The sequence below is a fragment of the Poecile atricapillus genome, chromosome 2 (assembly GCF_030490865.1).
Source record: "Poecile atricapillus isolate bPoeAtr1 chromosome 2, bPoeAtr1.hap1, whole genome shotgun sequence".
Classification (NCBI taxonomy): Eukaryota; Metazoa; Chordata; class Aves; order Passeriformes; family Paridae; genus Poecile; species Poecile atricapillus.
In genome coordinates, this window is record NC_081250.1 from 123,674,357 (window position 1) to 123,697,174 (window position 22,818).

Below are 22,818 nucleotides of genomic sequence, written 5' to 3' on the forward strand. Positions count from 1 at the left end.
TTTGTAAACATGCTATGCCTCCTGGACATCTTCTATTTTTATTTCATTTTTGTGTTATATCTTATATGTAAATCTAGGCTGGCGAGAGTCAGGAGGCATTCATAGCGTTGGGCCAAATTCATTCCAGGTGCAGTTCCAGGTCTGTTGACTTCAATGAAATTACACCTGGGATGAATTTCGTCTATTATTAACTATAGAGATTACATGTCCAGCTTCCATAGTATACTAAAATACCCAGAATACATATAAATAATGAAGTATGTAATTACAGTCCTGGTTTTAATTTGTGTTCCTAAATGTACTGATGCTTTTGCACATGTTTATAGTTATAGCTATGCTATTATAGTATATTTTTGTTTAGTGCAAATATATTTGAGTTTTTCTTTAAAACAGAGATACACACAATGTTTACTTTCAAATGTCTCAGTAAGTCTTTCAAAATCCATTTGATGGCTGATTCCATATAACAATATGAAATTATATTGGTCTTAAATATCATACATAGAGAGAGAAAGAGAGAGAGAGAGAGAAACATATGTAGGACATCACGATACTGCCACTTAAAAGCATTCTGCAAACAATGAGCTTACCTTCCTATGGCTTATATGTTAATCAATACACACAAATAGGTGATGTTGTCAGAGTTGATACCAGCCAGTAGAACTGTTACCTATCAATACGAAAAAAATTCATTCATCTTTATGTTTCCTGTCTCAAACAGTGCATATCAGGTCTGTTGACAGGAATTTGTGCCTGACCAAACCCAAAAGCTAGGCAGTATTTAAATGGACTCTTCCTTCATTAGGAGACATAAAAAGCATAAGTATGACTTACCTCTGCGTACATCTAACTCCATTTGCTTCCCCTGTATCGTTTTGTGCATTCCTGAACCTTTCAGCATGGCACACTGTGAGGACCTGGTAAGCGAGTTAAAGTCAGATGACGCTAACGAATCCCAGCGCAAATGACTGAATCAATAGGAAACCAGCCACTGCTGTTTAAGTGTATCGATAAATGTACCTTTATTTTCTCTTGAATGGATAAGTGTCGCAGTTAAGAGTCCTATGGATCTCTTAATTGAAAGTTAATTTTAAATCAATAAAGAGAGTCATTTAAATATTGATCAGTCCTTTCTACACGAATTGTTAGCTGATTTTTTTTTTTGAAACAACTTTGTTTAAATGCAATCAATAGCCCACAATCAGTGCGTTCCATAAAAAAATTGACAGATGTTCCCAAAATGCCTGCTAGGCATAATCTTATCTGTTTACATATGTAGCATAGATATTTCAGTCCTTTTCAAATGTACCCAGGTATCTATGGCAGAAATGTGATTTCCTTAAATACCAAAGTGCACCACTAAAGCGCATTCTTCCCCTTCTTTTTCAGTAAGCTGGTTTAAAATTAAAAAGGAAGAGTTCTTGGATTTCCTTTGATTCTACAAGTAATATTCATATTGTTTTACTAGTGCAGCCAGACTGCAAAAGCAGAATGACCTTGTTTTGCACATAGGGAAAAGAGAGATAAGCACTTATATGAAGCACATGTTCTCTGGAATTTGTGTGTCATAATCCATCAGATGTATTACTATATGCATAATGATACCTAGCTTTTAATTATATAGACATTTATGTACACTATATGTATGCATGCTGAATAGTAATGACTTTTAGCTTTATTTCATGGATACGGTCTCTCTCCTCAGCAGCACATAGCAGGACTATTTTGTCTCAATTTGACAAAGCACACAGTTGAGTTAAAAGGATACAAATTTCATTTCATGAGATTCACTGAGATTAACCCAATAAAATAAACGTAGCTACATGTGGCTTTCAACATTTCAGCAAATATGACACTCTTCTAAGATGCCTTCCCACTTTCAGTGATTTGCCTGCAGAGGCCTGCTGCAATTTAGTTTGTCACACCTAGTGATGAAGTCAGACTGGACACTTTGGTACAAGCAGTATGAATTGAATTTTTCTCCTGTACCCTCTAATTAATTACAAAGTCATACTTTGATGTACACAGCTCTGAAGTCCTGAAGTTGGCCTTTATTATTATTATTTTACTTATTTTTCAATTTTCAAATCCAGTGCCTTTTAAAGGAGGTTTGTACTTCTAAGTAATTAAGGCCTTTTTGAAGTATGAAAACATAAAGTTAATTATAAAAAATCATAAAGTTACATATATATACAATTTGTCAAAATTAACATTTTTATTTTCAGTGATCAGACTTAAATATAAAATAAAATTGACTGACAATTATTTTGACTGGCATCTAACTGAAGAGTATTACCATAATAGTGTTTCCTAAAGGACAAACTAAAAATTAAGTCCCATAATTAAAACTGTTTATGACACATAGTAACATAGGGCAGAAAATAATAAACAATTTTTTTTTAAGAGTACTGTCTAAGGAGAATAGGGGTTGCTTGGTGGGGAAAAAATCTGACATGCAGTATAATTTACTCTATTTTTGCTATTAATACAAATGCTTCCTGCTGTTCTGAAAATCCACTGTTTCTTAATCCAGCATTATTGTCCTCTTAATGCAACATTTCAAACCCATTTCACTCCATTTTCTCTTAGAAAAGCCATATTAAAAGGAAGATTAAAAAGAAAGAGCCAGGTATCATTGGTTCATATGCATATGGTTCAGCATGTGAGGATGCTGTTTCTAGGACTGGCCTTAAGGTGTGACTGATAGATCTTATTTGTCTGATAGAGTTGACCAGGGAAATAGAGCTACAGCTGGTTACTTCATTAGGTCCTCTCATTGATTGAACCCTGCTGAAGTGATGCAGCAGGCTCCTGAGATAACTGCTGGTAATAGAACAAAATGAATTCTTATCACAGAGATTGGAAAGGCCATTAACCCTGGCCTCCAATGCTTTTCAGAGGTCACAGACAGGAAGCCAAGCGGTGACTGGGAAAACTCTTTTCTGTCTAACTACAGGTCATGTTAGAGGGGGTCTGTGACTTTTTTACCCTTCGGCTTCTGTACAGATGAAACTGTTACACTGGCAGATGTTAATAATCAGCTGTAAATAAATATTGGAAGCAGAAGAAGAAAAATGAGAAAGCACAGGAATTTTTTTTCAATAAATATTTAATAAAAGAGCAATTGTTTCTGTGATATTTACTGCCAGTTCTGCTGTAGATTTTTGCCTAATACTTTTCCATATAAATTGAAAAGAGAAATACGTAGAGGCACTTAAAAACCGAAATTTAATATGGTTTTATATAAAAATACCTTTCCTTCCTTCCTTCAAAGATGAGAATTATAATTGCCTGCTGCCTGCCAGCTTGCCTTATTCAGCAAGCCTATCACCAGTTCATCTGTGAATTAGTGCAGGGCACTGTTTGCCTTTCACCTGGTTGAGAAGGGTATATATCTAAGTAACAGTCCTATAATTTACATTTAATGCAACCTTTCAATTGACCAAGAGCCCACAACCTAAGCCCCCATCTCACAGCTGAGGACTTTCCCACATTTGTCAAGTCAGTGCCACTCCAGCATCAGCCAGGAGAAATCATCCATTTAAAGCCTGGAGCTGCACATGACAATTTTCCTATTGCTTGTGAGAAATCCAGCCATGGCAGAGGTAGCTTTGTGTTTCACGTTTTTGACTCTTGCTTTCAGCAGCAGTGTTTTATTATGCACATGGATTAAAAAATATAGTGGGATGCATCTTATAAAATTAAATGGAACATTTTCTCTTTATTACTGACATATTTAAGGCTATGCAGATATGTGTTGTAGGTTGATTTTAGCAGTATGTTGGTGGCTTCTATCCTTGTGATTGTGATTTAATTTCAATGTCTGTGGTCATGTGGTATTCTCTGCTGGAGCCAATCTTTCACAAGGAGCAAGTTCATTTAAATGTAAATGGGGTCCTGTGGATGGAAAAAACTACATACTTCATGTCTTCAGCGACCCACCCAAGCATTTGGTTTGGCCTTCCATGCATAAATAATAACAAGAAGGTATGCTGTCACTGCCTTGCTTGAAACACCAGAAGTGGTTTGGCACAGCAAAAACCCCAAGCACTAAAAAGAGATTGGTTTGGATAAACTCACAGTTCAGATCCCCATCCTGATTAAACAGTGTAAAAAAAAAAAAAAAAAAAAAAAAAAAAAAAAAAAAAGGAAAAAAATAAGAGAGAGAGAGAGAGAGAGTTATGGAGTTATTTTAAGGAGTTGTGAATTACAGGAACAGCTGAAAACCAACTCAGGCTAAGAACATACCATACCTAAAAATACTCTGAAGTAGCAGAAAGCTTGTCATTTTGTTAACTTGAATGGATTTTTGCTCTTAATTGTTTGTAGCAATTTGCAAGAGTGGGATGTGAATGTGGTATAAGTGGCAATATAATTAGCATTAATTTAGCATAAAAATGCAAACCTACATTTTCTAAGTAGTTACCTTCCCTTTCACTAAAACATGAAAATATATTACATAACTCTAAAGTATGTGTGGCTTTTTTTCAAGGTGTTATTAAATATGACAAAATGGAATGCCTTTTCTTTTTTGCTGTTGTATATAAGGAGACATGAAGGATTGCTTCTTTTTATCAAAATCTTTGTGGTTTATATATATTTCCACACTGCTAAACTCATGTGTTGACTTTTCGTAGAATACTCCAGGTGTATTTCAACAGAACTGAAAAATGTCCCTTAGAAATTTCCTTTCCCACCAAGCAAACTCATAAACAGGTTTTCATCTGTGTGGATGAATAGATATATTTTCAGGATTACTTCATTAAGTGCACACTTTTATTTATCTCATTTATTAAGAATTTTATGTTCTGTTGCAGATGTTTCAGGGCATGACACATGGGCCTGGAATCTCAGTGTGTGATACCTTTGGTGAAACTCACTTATGAAACATCCAGGCTTCCAGTTAGTTGTGCTCTGCACTAGAAACTTAGCAGAATTTTGACTTTGTTCCAGAGCTGTAATAAAAGACTGGTATTTACTTTTTTCAGAGATTTCTGAATAATATTTGATAAGCTTTCCTCTTCTTTTTATAACGTGGCATTAGTTCAAGACGAGCTAGATTTAAAAAGTACAAGATTTGCTATCCAGGGTAAGAAACAGGATATTAGTGTTTGTGTTACTCAGCTATGTTAGGTGTAGCTGTGAATCAAATAATTTTGTCCTGGAAGCCTCAAAACCTAAAATGTTCATCTCTTGGTCCCTCTTCCCTTATTTCATTGAGCTGGTTAAGTAATAATAATCAAAGCTGTGTGTTTAATTTTCCTAAAGATTCCAGTGAAATAAATGTGTTATATATACAAATAGTGATAAGCAAATAGTGTTTTTCTATCATATTATTCACCATTAGGGAATATACATGTTGTGGTGTTTTTTATTATTTCGTTGCGTTCCATACCAACTGATTTCCACAGAATCTCTTAAGTCTTCTAGTTATATTTGCTGACAACCCTATGCTCTCAGAGCATTTCAATTTAAAAAAAAAAAAAAATAGAGTTTGAATACTATCATGACAGATCTGAAGTTCCAACCTACTTCTCTTTCAGAAATCTCAGCAGCACACTTGATATCTGAAAAACAGTGGTATTAGTTGCAGTGTGGGCAATACGGGATTTTCATTTTGTTTAGAATGTGTAAAATTATTTTCCCAAGTGCTTTTTGTTTAAGCTTGTAATTTGCAAGACATAGAAAATTATTGGAGAGAGAGGTCCACCTCATAATTCACTTGTCTAAAGGAACAGACTTGAGAAAGCAGTGCAAATGTCAAGCACTTCATGAGAGAGAGCAAATCCAAGGGTAGGTGGTGCTAATCTAGGCACATTTGCAGAAGTGGCATAGCAATTGTGATATAGAAAATAATCTAAAGACCATTAATAGACTAAGAGCCATTTTTTTGGAAAATATTAGGTTTCTTACATAATGATAAGCTATGGCAGAGAGAGAGTATCACCACATTGATTAATTTTAAGGCAAGTTAGAATTAGAAAAGTCTTTGAATAAAGCCTTTGAAAAAAAAGATCACTGAAAATGAGTTAATATGGTTCAATCAAAACAGCAGTATATCATTTCATGGATATTGTGAGAAGTATGAGCATCCTTAAGTTAGTCACTTTTATTAAAAAAAATAATTAAATGGGATACCCCTTTATGTGATTGGAAAGACACTTGAGAATGGGAAAAAAGAAGTTAAGTCCTTGCTCAGCAAGGACAAAGGGAAAGCCTTTCCCCAGAAAGTTGGTCACAACTTCTTTAATGCAAATAGTGAACTCCAAAAGATGGCATCTTCCTGCAACATAAATTTTACTCCGCATGTCCTGGAGCAAGATATCTGACTAAAGCACCCCAAGGGCAAAAAAATTGCTCCCAGGAGCCAAACAATCTGTTAAAGGAATGAAATCCACTTGGCTTTCAACCATTTTCAGTTTGGGAGGTAATACACATGAAACTTCTTGAGGCCTAAATATTGAAGCATAAAACCATAAATATGGGTGGAATGATAGAATTATTGATGTCTGGCCCAGGTCAGGAGACAGGGTCCAAGTTCTCAACTGGCTTCCAAGACAGTGATCTGGCTTTGGGTTTTAGTTAGTGTTTCTGGAAACTAAGAGTTAGGTATGGCAGCTTCTCCAAGCACTGACACAAACACAGGCACTACTGTTTTCCTGTGGCAGTGAAGGTACATCCCATCATATTTTTCTAGACTGTGCAATAACAAATGGAATTTCTGGTTTTGTTTTCTTGCATTCATAGGCTGTGTTAAATGTTACATATTTTTCTGCTGTCCATGTCCAATTTAATCAATATTACAAGTGTTCCCATGTGGTAGGCGGAACAGTGGCAATAAAGTGAAATTTCCACAGCTTTTACCCATTGAAATTCTCAGAGGGCAGGATTCTTATAAACTTCACTTTGCTTCCTCTGTAATAGATTTAATAGTTCCATTCAGGAAGAGAGTCTGATGTGCTTTCTCATTTTCAAAATGCAGATAGCAAACCAAGCTTTATTCTATTCCCAGCTCTTGAAGAACTTGAAAATTTTAATATTCTTTTACCATGAGTGTTGAGAAATGTACTTGTCTCCAGAATTGCACCAATGTCCCAGTGTGACTCTGCATTTAAAAATTAGGGAGTTAACTGGGGTAAATTCCAGACATTCCCAAAAAGTTTTTGAAATTGGTCTAATTTAGGTCAGTTTAAGGCTGTTTGGAATATCTTATTCTACACATAGGAATTGGTAATGTCCACTTTGAATGAACTGACTACATTGGCTCTGTGCCACTGGGCATCCTTTTCATTTCAGAGCTTTCCTCCCGGCCATTTAAACCATCTTTTAGGCATCTGTGTGCTGCTGAAAACAACTTTATCAAAGCCTAAGATCTGGTCTTTAGTCCCAGAGTTCATTATAATAGTTTAGAACTTGTGTTGTGTGCTTCTTGTTATTTTGGTGTCCTCTGTTGCAAAGAATTACTGTATTGTCTTCTTCCTTGTACAATGCATCATTTGGGCTCAGCAGTCACTGGCAGAGTCCTGCTTCATTCTTCATGACTGATTATTTGTCGTATTAAATTCTCCCCTAACAAAGAAAAGTCGTGAAGAACTGTAATCGAAAGAGATAGTGGAATGTTCACACTTCTTAAAAGATGTAGCACCAGTTCTGGCCTTTATTTATATGAAATTATTGTTTCTGTTGCTATTGTGCTCTTTCAGTGAGAAATAAACAAACAGTAGGAGGAATATTAAATAAGGGGTTTAGGAAAATTAGGTTAGATGAAGAAACGATAAAAAAAGATTCAACACAATTCAAATGAAACAGCAGGGTTTAAATGATCCTGCACATCTATAAAGCTGTGCATGCGGATTTGCTGTTACTTGGTAGGCCAACTGTTTTCATTTTATGTACCATAAAATTATTGTAACTGCATTTCTACTTAAGCAAGGGTGGGGACTCTTTAAAATGGAACAGGCTGTGTACTGTTTTCTTAATCACAGGAGCCCTAGAATAATTATCAAACAGTGTTTTCCACAGAGTTGATCTATAATTCATCTGAGGAAGAAAAGATCTTCCCAATAAAAGATTTTTTTTTGTCCTCAATTGTTCAAAGGTTTCTTTTTATTATTATCATTAACCCAATTATCAAATTTCACAACTTCTTCATTTCTCAGCTTCTTTTTTTTTTCATATGCTTGTAGCTGGAGGGGAAAAACATAGGTGGAGACATTCAGTAAAAAGGTTTTTACAAGGCTTACAGTTATTCTAAGTTACAGCCAAGGGAATTTAATTGGGGGAAGGTTTTTGGAGGGTAGCTTGTATTTTTTGACAGTTTGTAGTATTCTCAATTCCATAATTCAACAGTCATAAGACTGCATTAAAGTTCCTGATATTTATAAAGAAGTCAAATTTGAATTATCAGTGAATTGATTACCTGGATTGTGGCTCAACCAGAGCCCATCTGCTGCCCACACCACTGGCTGCAGCCCATAGTTACAGAATATATGACACAAAATAAATATTGCCCTATCAGATCTGCGATTTAACATCATTTCTTCATTCCATAGGTTGCTGTTTACAAGTGGAAGTAAGAGAATTACTTCAAAAGTGAATGTACTAAATGTGCTCTTTTAGTGTAGTTTACATATGGTTTTGTTTTATTTAAGTAACCCCACCCCTGTACTCTCGATAATTGTGAGTTGATTATAACATATTTGGGGTTGAATTTTGGGTTTTCTGTTGGCTTAGGCCTGATGTAATCGTTGGGGTGTTTTTAAAATTGTTTCTTCTTTTTTTCCCCTATGTCATTATTTTATTGAACTTTGTTATCAAGTGAAAGCTCATGTTCTTGCATAACTCTAAAGCTGAGATTGTGAGTATAGCACTTATCATGAGACTTCCCATAAAAGTTCCAAAAGTTGACCACTTCTCATACATTCCTACAACAAGATATTTCTTACCTGTTGCCAGCAGTAACACTCACCTATAACTTAGCCACAGAATCACCCTACTTGCTTTTGGTGGCTAGGGGCTAAGCAGTAGGTCTTGGCTTCCAGTAGCAGTCCATCTTTTGGCTATGAAGTAATGAATGATAGCAGCAAGAAGACTGCAAACTTTTCTATTTTGAATTAAGGAACACACATGAAAGATGTCTTCTCTAAAGTTTGATCAGCAACTACCTCTGGAAGAAATTCACTGAAAGCTGCTGAACCTGTATGTTGTCTTTGAAGTATTTAGCAATTTTGTTTTCACCCTTGATTTTTTTTTTTTTTTTTCTATTAGAAACTAAAGGTGGAGTTCAAACTTAGTTATGCTGAATGTATGGTAGTCTCAAGTGGTATTTCTTGTAAGATTTTCAGTGAGTAATTTGTGAGGAAGAAGATCTAGTTGAATCAGATTCCATTTTCAGCTTGTTTCTCTTAAGGGTATGGTACCTGATTTTTCAGAAAGAGCTGAAATACATTCCATGTCCCCAGATGGACCTTCTGACCAATCCTGTTTCTGTTTTATTTGGAAATGCAGAATGTATGGGCTAGTCAGAGCTAATAAAATCCTGATTAAATAGTATTTTATTTCTATTTTTAAACTTGACTTAAAATGTCTTAGTTAAATAAAGGTAAAAATTATTTTTGTTACACTGATGCCTGAATTTTCTTATTTGAGAGGTGCAAAATAGTTTTTCTTAACCCCATAAACATGAAATGTAGTGTTCAGCTTAGTTTTGTTTCTTTTTTCATGTCGAAGTATCTAGCTTCCCTAGTCAGGAGTAAATTTAAAATGCACTTCTGATTCCTTGTGTTCTCAGTTTCTGTTGAAGTCAGCTTGTCAATTGATTCTTTTTTCTCTGTAAATAAATAAATAAATAAATATTTATATGAGGAAAATATTTGCTCTTTTTAATGATGTTCGGCTTTGTAATAACTTTGTGAGATGGTCTCCAAAAGTAGCCGACAGTACTTGTATTCATAGATTTTGAAATGGGCGCAAGTCATGCAATCCATTTGAGCTTAGCATCCTGCCAGGCTGACATTCTCTGAAGATACAAAAACATGCATGTGATCCCTCTTAGCCATCAGCTAAAACATGGCTTTTTTTTTAGTCCGAAAAATTGTATGCTGCAGTATGACAATTGTGTATGTGGGGGAATGAGTGAGGAATGTCATCTCATTGTCACATACAGTTCAAAATAGATACCAACTCCGAAAAACTTTGGATGAGGAGTCTCTTCCTATTTCCTCCTCCTTTGAGAGTATAACAAGTATGTTTATCTGTGCTGGTCTTGACTGTGTCAAGTGTGCTGTGCTCACCAGATGTGAAGCTTTCACAAAGCATCTAGATAAATGTAAATTACAGACTAATGACAAGTTCCTGCCCAAACAGTGTTCATATGAAATTGATGATGCCCCATTTCATCTCCACAACAAATTCTGAGGAGAAAGCCCCTCTTCGTTCCCCTGCCTGTGCTTTTGGGATAGACACTGTTGCAAACAAAACAGGCAAGCAAAATATTGAATGAAATTTTTGCAGTGAATTGAAATGGAGCACTTCTTTTTAACTAGACAATCAATTTTAAAATGTTCCATGAATGGCAAATGAATATGTTGTACATATTGGAGAGAAAAAGAATATCTGCCCAAGATTCTTGGAATACTAAAGGGACTGTATCTCAAAAAAGGTGTTTAAACAGAAAATTGTGGTGCCTCCAGTAGTTGCTTCATCTTGCATTTCCACACGGTTATCTGAAATGCTTGTCAGATGCAAGCATTTCATGTCTTTCATGTGTGTGGCTCAGAAATGTCCCAAGATCAGCAAATCTGACTCTCTGTCAGCAACATAAAGATAGGACTGTGCCTAAAAGCCACTTGTTTAATTTTCACAGATTCTTTTTTTTTCTGTTAAAGAAAGATTAATAGAAGATGTAAAAAAACAAATTCAAGCTCTTTTACCCATATCTGAAAAAGATCTCAACATTGTATGCTCAGATGCTGTATGAGACTAAAAATAGTAGTCTTTCAAGATGCATGGATTAAGTATACAGTAAGTGGCAGAATTTATTTTATTTTTTCATGAAGGTGCCTAAATTAATCTTGCTCTCATAATAAAAAACTTCATAGGGGTTGTATTTTTTTTTTTCTCCTGGTTTTGGAAGTTGTATGCTGCTTGCTTCACATCATGTTCCACTTTTCAAGTGAAATGCTACTATAAATGAGTGGCTATTATAATCCCCAGACCTCAAAGCCCAGCACACATGGCTTTGTGAACACATGATTTGAAATGAGTGGAACTTTCTCAATATATTTGTAGGTTGGTGTGTATGGAGGATATGTTTTATGAGGACTATAAAATCTGCTTAAAGGCCAGGTGTTGACCATCTATTTTGCATTGGTAAAAAGCCTCTGAGCCTAATGTGTGGCGTTTTGCTAATTCCTCTGAGACTGTGGAGATTCTCAAAACTGCTCAGCTTTCAGCCCATGGGTGCTCAGATTAACACTGAGCACTTCTGGAAATCAAATGTTGTGTGTTCACTTAAGCCCATTTTTCTGTAGTATGACCTCTCAAGATTTCAACTTCTGTGAAAACCTTTACTCAACCAAAAGAAAATCCATGCCAATACTTTAAAAAGTCCATATTTTTTTTTTCCTATTTTTCATCTTAGTGATAACTGTGGAATTAATTTATGCTGAAGTGATCAAAACATCTTGTTTCAAAAAGAAAACAGTAATTTTCACAAATGTAGCACATCTCTGCAGTTGTAATTGTGTCTCATCTTTCCTGTCTCTTTCCATCATAAGAGAAGCTACAGTATTTTTTGTAATTACAACATGTGTGAGTTGATTATTGTGTCTGAAAACACTGTTTGCCAACTCAAAATTATTACATTTCATCAGTATTAGAACAGATAACTGTTTCACTGTGATATTTGCTAACTACAGTCACTGCACTGTTCCTAAATTCTTAAGTCCTATTCCTAAATACTACTCCTAAATTAGGTAAGCTGAATCTATTATAGCAAAGTAAATCAGTAAACTGTTACACTTCTATTCACACCATCTCTGTAAATACAGCCTACTTAGTCCAGGAAAATCCTTGTGCATGGAGTGTGAAGAGAAATAATGTGGTATATTTAAGACAACGAAAAACTTGCTTTCATATCTGTTTCTGCTAGGGAGTTCTTTATTTTTTTTTTTCCTAAACAGGTCACCCTAGCCAGCCTTTTCATAGGAGCTCACTAACTGTGTGGCCTTCATTTTCTAAGTACTTGATTGGAGGCTCTACGATAGTGTTAAATAAGTGCTGAACACACAGAGCTGCAAATGAAAGCAATCAGTGCTGTGCTTTGAGCATATTAAGTGCTATATAGTGCTATGTACTTTATAAAAATTGGGTCCCATCTGTATCAAACTGGGTTCTCCAAGTTACATTTTTTTTTTTAATGTCAATTTTTGTATAACTTCCCTTTCTGAAATTGCAGAATTGCCTGCTCATCTCTTAGGAGACAATGAAGATAAATTCATTAATGTTTGTACAGCAATAAGAAGTCAATAATGGAAAGAATAATTTGACTTTCAGAATAAGATGAAGATATGTAGTAAGTAGAATGTGTGGCTTCATGTTAAACAGTAAGGAACAAAGTCCCGAATAGCTTTTCACTAATAAGTATCAATAGTTTTGTGTAGTGACCAAGGCTGAAGGTTTTGCGTAAGGTAGAGCTTGATCAAAATATTAAATTAAAAATTATCAATTCCCACTCAGAAGGGAAGAGTGTTTTATTTTTTAAGATATTATTAAAGCATTTTACTTTGGTGATATTATTAATAGCTCTAAAAACATGATGTGGAGGGTAGGATTTGCATCTACAATCTCATAGCTATTAAGACTTAAACTGAGGAAAAAATATTGGCCATGTAGTACTCTACTAAAAGTCACAGGAAACATCAGTGGGTTTGAATTTGCACACAGACCCCCTTACTAGAGCTAGCAATCCAGCTGAGAGTAGCAGAATGTTTTTGTCTTCTCTGTGCATAAACACTGGTGAAGGGTAGTACAGAAGGGTAGTAAGCAAGAATTGTAATAATAAAAAATCGGGGATTTAATAATGGGCCATGGGGGATACCATGTTTTTCTAAATTAAGTTTCTAATCTTACTGCCTGGTGATCATGGTCTTCTATTATTTTCTCTGTGCATTTTTGTACTTTTGGTCCCAGCCAGGTCTATTTCCTGCAGTCCAGTTTGGTGCTGTAGTTTGGTGTGTGGCTGATTGTAGTCTTACTCTCCTGCCTTCTATCTGTTTTTCATTTGATCCTAATTTTCACCTCAGTTTTTACTCCCTTCCCCATCTCCTGGTCTTGTTCTTTTCCTCATACCGCATTCTGCTTACTTTTCTACAGGTTTCTCTGGCCCCAAAATCTCCCTTCCATACCTCTTTTGCTCCTGCCAACCTATGAGCATAGTGGGAACATGCTGCTCCTGCTCTCCTATAGCTGCCAGCTCCCAGTATGATACACAGCCTAATTATTATTATTATTATTATTATTATTATTATTATTATTATTATTATTATTATTATTATTATTATTATTATTAATAATAATAATAATAATAATAATAATAATAATAATAATAATAATAATAATAATAATAATAATAATAATAATAATAATGGAAAGATTGGTTTTACTATATTAAGGACAATGTGATTGCAGTCTAGTTGTGCAGGGAAGCCGCCAGGAGAATTTGTATTTTGGAAGACCTATTTAAGTTGTAGTCCCTCTTTGAGAGGGAATGTGCATTGGTTGTACACACAACAATGAAGTTGTTGCTGGCTGAAGAGGTTTGTGGAAGCTCAGTGGGATGTGACTGCCTGTGCACTTGGTGAGCTCTCAGCACTATGGGGGAGTGTGAATGTCTTCAGTGATTACAGATTCCTAGCAGAAAGTCAGCCCTTCAGTGCAGGGAGCTTTTCTGAGCATGGGTAAGTAGAATTTTTAAAAAGCTATATTGCTTGGCTGAATTTGGGCAGTTTAATCCAATGTACCACATGCCAGACATCATCCTGTCTGCCAGATTTTGGGTTCCAGATGAAAATCACTGGAACATTAAAGATTTCCAAAATGTACATATATATATAAAAATAGATTTGTCCTAATCCTATTTTTAGAAGTAGATTAATCAGTTTGGCTGAAATTAAAAAATAAAAAAAAGCACATGTTATCCAACCTGCAGCAGGGATTCAGCATGGCTTGATTTCAGTTCAAGCACTTAAAATTTTTTTAAACTATAAGTAAATGAAACAGCATATGTATGGTGGGAAGTCTGGATTACACTTGCAAATGGGTCCTCCTATCCACTTTTCTAAAGACATTAAAAACAAATATTAAGGTCAGGTCTTGTTCAGAAGCTTTCTCTGAGGTATTTTCAGTGGTATCAACAGAGCCAACTCACAAGGCATTTCAGGACTTTACCTAGATTGGCACTGTAGATTTGTGCTCATTAGGCAGTTGTGAGTGAGGAGTCTATAGGCAAGGGATGTCCTCTGCTTCCAGGAATGTAGAATTATATTGCTGACAATAAAAATTAATTTAGAGGGTGTGGGGCATCTGCTGGGTATGGAAGAAAGCACCTTCAAATCAGAGGAACATTTAGAAAAGGTAAGAGTAGTGCAGAACACAGAACAATGAGAAATGAAAAACTTAAGTGGAGGAAAGAGGAAATGAAAGATGGAGGAAATTGTCTGTTATGTTGCACTGGTTTAGTAAAAAGCAAAATGGATACAAACCAAGCCAAATCATGCCCTTCTGTTGCTGTGATACAGGTAGCTTTATAGGAAGACTGGGTAACCTGAAATGCTTGACTTGGCCCTGGGAGAACCCCTGGATATAATCGGCATTTTTGAATTCAGAAAATCTATGTCTGCCATCTCCTCTATTTCAGTATTTGTGAGTCATGTATCATTGTGCTGAGAACCAAGTGATATCGCTCATCTTCAGAGTGTGCCATCAAATTGTCTCCAGCAAACTTGGCAGTGGACTCATATTAATTAATAGTATAGTGTAAATCCTGACCTCAGTAACTGCAGCAAGAAAAAAACAGGTTGAGGTATTGAAGCACAGTACTGAAATTGAAAGTATCCTGCTACTGTAGAAAGGGGATAGAGATGTGTGATGTTATGGCTATGCATCACAAGCACACTAAATTACTGTAATACTAGAACATTCCACAAAATTTCATAATATTCGAGTTATTACATGAAAGTTTGTTGTCTGAATTTTCCAGATTGGGTCTTGAGGAGGCAAGGAAAGACAGTAACAAAATGGGCTAAGATACAGCAAGAAGGCAGGAATGTACTGCTGTTTTTTACTACTTTTATTGGTTTTGATGAGCAGACTTTTATCTTTTCCTCCTGTCAGAGGAGTTTGACCATGTGTCAGTATACTGTATTTTTAATAGTACAGCTCCAGCTGAGCTAGGAAATCCAGTTTTTACAGAAGATTTTTTTGGAGTAATTTGCAGTGGATGTCTTGGTGAAGATTCTTAACAAATCACTCCAACACTGTGATCTGGGTTGGAGGAAAAGCTAAAATAGCACCTGTGTTGTCTTTCTGAAAAAAAACCCCAAACAAACAAACAACCCAAGGACCACTTCATGTATGCATATGTTAAGGAAGCCAGACTTAAAGTTTTCAACAAGTTGGTTTGTAAAAATAATCCATGGATTTCTAAACATGCTATAGACTACTTGTCAGGTAATTGTAGAAAACAAACAAACCAACAGCCCCCTCACCTCAATCCTCCAACAAATAATTTTGTAAAGATTATTTTAAAAAAATTCAGAAACTGTTTTTGTTCAGGAAAAATAGATCAGCTACTTCTGCTTGTGACATGTAGCATCAAGAAAGGTGAATATTTAAACTGGAGAGCTGTAGTTAGCTACCTTACAAGACATAATACAGGAATTTATTCAGGTTAGAAAAAAGTTTCCTTTAAAGTGGAAAGAAAGCCAAGGTGATATTAATAAAACTGAACACAGAGATTGGCTATGAGAAGAAAATATGTGGAGATACCTAGAAAAGCTAAACAGGAATTGTTAAAGTATCTGAGAAATAGAAAACCTGCAGGAGTCATTAGGTCTGCTAGACCACCAGAGGATAGTCATTCCAAAATGATCAGGAGATGGCAAAGAAAATAAATTCTTTTACTCTAGTATTCTCAAAAGACAAAGAAGAAATATATGCACTAACAGAATTCTTTACAGATAATTTCAGAGACATACTGTTAGTGAGCCAAGAAGAGGTGAATAATTCAGAAAGAAAGTCTAGAAGGTAAATAAAAAGGATTTTACAGTGTATTTCAGAGAGAAACCCGCAAACTGAGTAACAAACAAATTACATAATTTAAATGACATTTTAAATGAGTTCTTAATTAACATTGTGGTTTCTTTGTAAATAAACTCCAAAGGATTTTTCTGGAAACTGTGAATGGGAGACTCGGTCTCATGACTTACATGATACATTGGAAACTCAGCTCATGTAGGAAAAATGCAAGAAACTGGGGACAATAGAAGTATTTGTATATGAGGGGACATTGAGCACACAGGCTGAACAGCAAAACAGAAAAAGTAAAGTAAAGTGAAAGATACTGTGAAAATCTGGTATTTTGCTTTTTTACACCCACTGACTTGAAATGAACATCCAGGACACTGGTTAACATCATGAGGAAACCCTCCTTGGCTTTCTGAGCTTTAGGTCTGGCTTAGGTTCACCCACTTAACTTCCAGTGTTTAGCAGCAGTGTCCAGGTGAAAAGTCTGCATTCCAAACACTAGACTTAATTTTAAAATCCTTTTGCAATCAGGAAGGAATTAGCAATTCACCTATGTAAAATCAGAGTTGTGCCCTTAATATATCTGTGTCTCCCTCCACAGAGAATAAACTTTGAGCAAAGCCTGAAATTAGGCAGGGTATATCCAGCATGTTGAATAAGAATCAACAATGAGGTTTAATTTTTTTTTCTACATAACCTTGATGGAAATGTATTAGTGTTCAAGTCAGACAATGGTAGTGTTCTTCATGCTTTATGCTGATGGGGGAAACAGCATTTTCTATGAACCATAATGGCAGCCAAAAGAAAAGTAACGATCAGTTGGAAAAGTTAGACTATTCTCAATATAGTTTCATGCTTCAATGCCTTTCTAGAGATGGCCAAGTAAGAAAAGTATCCCTTTCTGCATAATAAATGATTAACTGTACATCTCCAATCACATCTGGAAAGCATTTCTGAGTTTCATTCTGAATAGCTGACATTCTCTGTTAATGGTTTTGTCAGCATATGCTTCTTTTGGTTCTTGCAAAATATTGGATAAAATATTAGTGTAGAAATAAAACAGCAAAAATAAAACCTACAAATTTTCCTATTTTCTGATAAATCAGTATTGTTCAGCAGAAGTTTACCAACAAGTCTTTTCCACATTTACACTATTACCAGAGTAAAACATGCTTCTTTTTCTGATTTGCTCTGAGACTATGGGAGGGGGACTAGAAAGCAGATAATCCCAGGCAGCAATGAGAGGGAGAGAGAGAGCTTGCACAGCAGCCGGACTGGAAAGGACACCCCACCCCTCCAAACTTCTGGGGAGAACATTCCTTTTCCAGCAACTGGAAGTAGACTGCAGTTTAACAAAATTTAAAAAAAAAAAAAAAAATTAGAATAAACTAGATTAGGAAATAATGAGGTGCTGGGCAGGTTAGCTGGTGATATTGAATGTTTTCTGCCTTTAGAAGCTAAGAAACAAAACCAAGTAGGGTAGATGAGATCTGCCTCCCTCCAGCAGCCAGAGGGGTGAGGCTGAGTGTGGCAAGTGGGGAATAGAGGCTGCTGGGTGGAGTGGGTGGATGAAGTGGGTGTGATTTGTGACACTCTTTGGGAAGGAGCCAGCACGGCACACTCTGTCCAGCCAGCTTTGCAGTCAGCCTCCTCTGGCACAGTGATACATTTCAGTGAGAAGCATTAGGCTGCCATAAAAATTCAAATGATGCACCACAAAACAAAATGATACAATTTGATAGTAACTGCCAGTTAGCACTTTCTGGTCAATATGATGATCATCACTTAATTATAGGCTTGTTTGTGGGAAGTTCTGCCTTCTGAGCGCTCTACTTCTGAATATAACACAGTGATTAGAAACAGTTATTAACGGGTTGGTGCCGTTATTCACCCTGAGTCCCTAAAGGAGAAATTAGGAATCCTGTTTGAAGATGAAATACGACCACTAGAGGATGCAGTCAAGATCCTGAATGAGTGAGGCATCTATTCTTCAGTCATCTTCTGCAGGGCCAGCCAAAATATAGAACAAATACTTTCTGGAATATTTGGGTGAATAAATGAAAACTCAGGAGTCAGGAAGAGTTTGTCAGCAAGTAGTATAACTAGGATAACCCAGAAGTCAATCCACAAGTCCTACTTTTATTTAACTCCTTTTGCATAGTCTGTGGGTTTTTCTTTGTTTTCCATTGTTTCTCCTTTCCCTACATTACCTGTTGTCTGTCCATTGCTCCAATCTACACCCTACTAGTGGTTACCTTGTCATCTGGACAGTAAATAAGCCACTCACTCTACCGGCTGAACAATGATACATCTGTGCTGAACATTTATGGGCACCTTAGATTCAGCTACTTATTGCACATATTCAGTAAAAAAACAATTATTTTTTAAAATCTCTCCCTCATTTCACTTTTGTTTGCTTACCACTTTAGTCAATTGATTTATTTATTCCCCATCCATCGGGCCCTCGGCAGCAAACACTTGCTTAATCTTGTTTTCTCTCTCATAACCACAATTACTCACCCACAACCAGTAGATCATCCTTATTTAGGAAATTACTTGCAGTTTGGAGAGGGCAAAAGGAATACCACCAACAACAACAACAAAATAATGCAGGACCAAAACAGGAACTACTGGCTGTTAATTGATATATCAATGATGTAAAAAACCCCAAACAAAGCAAAATCAACCCCTGAAAACAATATGGTTTTTTAAATACACTAGAGAACAGACTCTGAGTGCTTCTCGTCAGTAGGGAAACTTCTCTGATAAAACACAGGGAAAGACGATTGCCCCTGTGATTATCACAATGCATTTAAATTACAGGTGAGAGGGTTGTTTCAACTTATCCATGTCTTGTTTTACTAATATTTATTTAATTTTAGAAAGTTTATACTTTTCTCCATACCGTCCCTTGTTTATGGTGTATGTATCTATTCCTTAAATCGCACCTCCATAAGTCAGGCATTTCTAACCTATGTATGAATATTTATCTAATTTTTTTGCTGGTACCTGCTAATCAGCCTTGGCTGAGGCCTGGATTTTGCAATTGAAATCTTCACATCTTGACTTCATTGGACTGAGGAAAATCACAAGGGTCTTACTTCATAAAATCAGTACAGAATTAGACCTGTGGGTAGATTAACATACTAAAGTATATGACATAAAATATGGAATATACAGTATCAACTGATTAATGTTACCTCTGACACAAGAATTTTTCATTTTTTCTTATTTCACAGTTTTAGTGCAGAATGCTGTTAACCTCATTTTTATGTTTAATTCTGAGTCAATTGTGAGGCAAAAGGTTGATAATGGCTGAATTCAAGGCATCCAACATCAAAAGAAATTTTCAACATTTGGACAAAATAAAAACAGGTGTGAATAAAATATCATATTGCAATAGTAAGTGTTATTAAAGCCATTAAAGTGCATTTGAATCAGGTGCTCTATTCATTTTCAAAGCTGACATTTGTAAATGTATATAGGCAGGACTCTTGTAAATTTAAAACAGAATGCTGGAACTTTGGAATCTGTAGCACAATCATTATGTGTTTTGTTGATACATAATAATTCATAATTTTGTGTCTGAGCAGGGGCCATCCAATTTTTATTTCTGCATGGTATTCTTGTTGGTTGGCACATGTATTAAGAACAAAAATCGTGCTAAAAAAAGATATTTGTTGCATTCTGGCATAGGAATGTAATGTCTTTGATAGCACACTTAGTTAAATTTCCCCAATATCTGTTCTGACAAATGGTCTTCAGGATTTTTTGTAATTTGCTAACTGCTTTTAAGTTAGAGCTGTTTTATTTCCATCTTGTCCCTTTGATATATGTCGTGACAGTGCGGGTCTCAGACAATCTTTCCATAATTTTGAAGGAAAATAGGAGAAGTTGTATTATCATTTCTGTCTATGAAATTTACTTCTGAAGTGAATGCCATACATATTTCTGAAATGAATGCCAAATGTATTTTCTAGAAGGGAGTGCCATTGAAAGCCAAGGCAGGCAATTTATACCATGCATAATAATGATATTAATTTTTATGGTGTGTATAAGTTACATTTTGATTAGTTTTTTGCATGATTAAAAATTTGCAAAGCCTTTATGGCCCCCAGGAGCCTACCTGTAATAAACAGCTCTCACCTTCCAAACCATAAAACAGGTCTGCAGTACTTGAACATTACAGCTAATTGCCTTGCTACATCAAAGGGAGCACCACAAGACTGAGAAAAATCACAGAAGGGGGGGTGGGGAGCGAGGGGCAGTTTCACCTCTAAAGGTTATGTGTTTGTGGCTTGGTGCAGCCCTGTAAAGTTATGGCCTCAGAACTGCTGTTTGCGATTAAGTTGATGGGGAAAGTCTATCCCGCAATCTCTCCCTGCTGCTGACACAGAGTCTTTGTTCACATTCAGATTTCTCAAACTGTTGCCAGGGTCAGGCTGAGGTCAGACACCACGATGATGTATAGGAGAACATGTCTGGGAATTTCTCTCACACTTAAAACACATACCAGAAAAACAGGAGAGCACCCTGCAAAAATTGTCTGATGAGACCCAGATGATACTGTAGCTTTTCTTTTAGTACCTTCATAATTTTCTTTCTCTTTGCCTGACACACACACAATGTTTTATTAATGTGTGCCACGATAGCCCTTACAATTTTATGTCCCCTCAAGATAAGGACACTCAGTAGCACTTTGACACTTCATTTTCCAGCCCAGGGGGATTGGGCCAGTAAATCTAGTAAAAGAAGTGAGGCGTCCATTCCCAAGGATGAGTCGAAAAGGGATTGCCATGGGCTCGGTGAGGCCATGGGGCCTGACACTGGATACGAGCCTGGTGAGTGCGCGCTCGGCATCAGCACAGCCCGAGCCGGGCATGATCACAGGCGCGCAGCATCCCGAGCCCTGCTCCCCGCCACCCTGACAACACAGCCCCGCTTCCAGCTGCGCCAGGGATACCCACCGTGTTTGATTAGCTATCAGCGTGGGAGGAGGCGGGGGGCTGCGGGGAGGAGAGCGCTCTCTCAGCATGAGGGGGCTTTCCATTCACATGGAAATTTTTTTTTTTTTTTTTTTTTTAATATGCAATTATTTTTAAAAGAAGGGACCATCTTTCTCCCTGCATTGTTCCAGAAAGCAGACACACATGCTTAGTGCTAACCTATTGTATTTCCATGTCAATGCAAAACACATTGATCTGTGGTCAGGATTTTTTTTGGGCGGGGAGGGGGAGAAGGTTGGCTTCCAAAATTGCAGCTGTGTTTTTCTCTTCCGATTTACAAAAGGTTTTGCAGAGAGTTGAGAATCGGATAGGTTTGCCACATCGATCTGAGGGCTGTTTGCCTAGGCATAGGGTTTCAGTGTATGGCTGGCAGTAAGGCAATAGGCAGCAATTTTTTTGTGCTCAGCTGCTACATATGACAGAGGATATTTCATTCGGCTGTCAGAATGTTATTAATAAAACATGGGGTGCGAAGAGGGCCACTATTTCCCCTTTCAATCACTATAGCATTTACAATGAAAATTTTATGCAGTGTGTAATTTTCAGTTAATGCTTGACACTTAAAATGTCGGTAGCTGCATTTTGTATGGTTCCTGAAGGGTTAATTGTATCATGTTCCCCGCATAAAAGCTCTGCTTATCAAAAGTGAATAGAAGAGTGTATGCAAATGTGTGTCTGTGACCTTTTGCCTTTCCAGGGTTAATTTATATGGTCATTAAAGATTTTATGAAATCGAGCGGCCTGGTGCTTCGAATCCCATTTTACCTTCACCTCCTAATTTATATAATTCCTACCTGAACAGGGAAATATGATTTTTATTTTTTTGTGTGTGTGTGTGTGTGCTGCAATGAAAACAGCATGCTGTGCTGTAGGGAGTTGCAAGTCTGGTTATCTGGCATTACTCAGATTGCTAAAAATTCATTAAAATGTGACATCAGCACAGTGAGAGACAAATGATCACAGGATGAAAAGGAACAGTGGGCCTTTCACGGATTAGTGCTACACAGCCCCAGCATAGAAGCTAACTGCATAAACAGATTAATCCACCAGTAGCAGCATAGCTAAGATTTACCGAATAATTAAATGGGTTTGAGTTACTGTGAAGATTTCCATGTAATCTAGCTGGTGTGAACACGTAAGTGAGGTGTGGGTAACGCTGCTTCCTCAGAAGCCGTACACCAAGTTGCATCATTTATCCTGAATGGCTCCCCCTGGAGACAAAATTTGAGACTTCTCCCACAAAGCCAGAGGTTTATATTTAATACAGTACCTAATACCTAATACTTACTTACTGCAATTAGCGGGATACTGCTGCACTAATAGGATTTATATTTGAGTTCTCTTTTTTTTTTTTTTTTTTTTTTTTTTTTGGCTCCAAGATGCGTTTTTACATGTGCTTGCTTTTGTTCCAGCCTGCGGGGGGTGTATGTGTGTGTACGCGTGTGTGTGTGTACGCGTGTGTGTGCATGCATGTGCATGTATTTTAACACAAATCATTTCTAGCCAA

General features: G+C 36.5%; 1 protein-coding gene across 1 annotated transcript in view; it reads left to right on the forward strand.

The window, feature by feature from the left end:
- ZFHX4 (zinc finger homeobox 4) overlaps window positions 1-22,818 on the forward strand; it is a 150,801-nt gene that overhangs the window by 102,100 nt on the left and 25,883 nt on the right. The gene's annotated exons all lie outside the window — the stretch shown is intronic.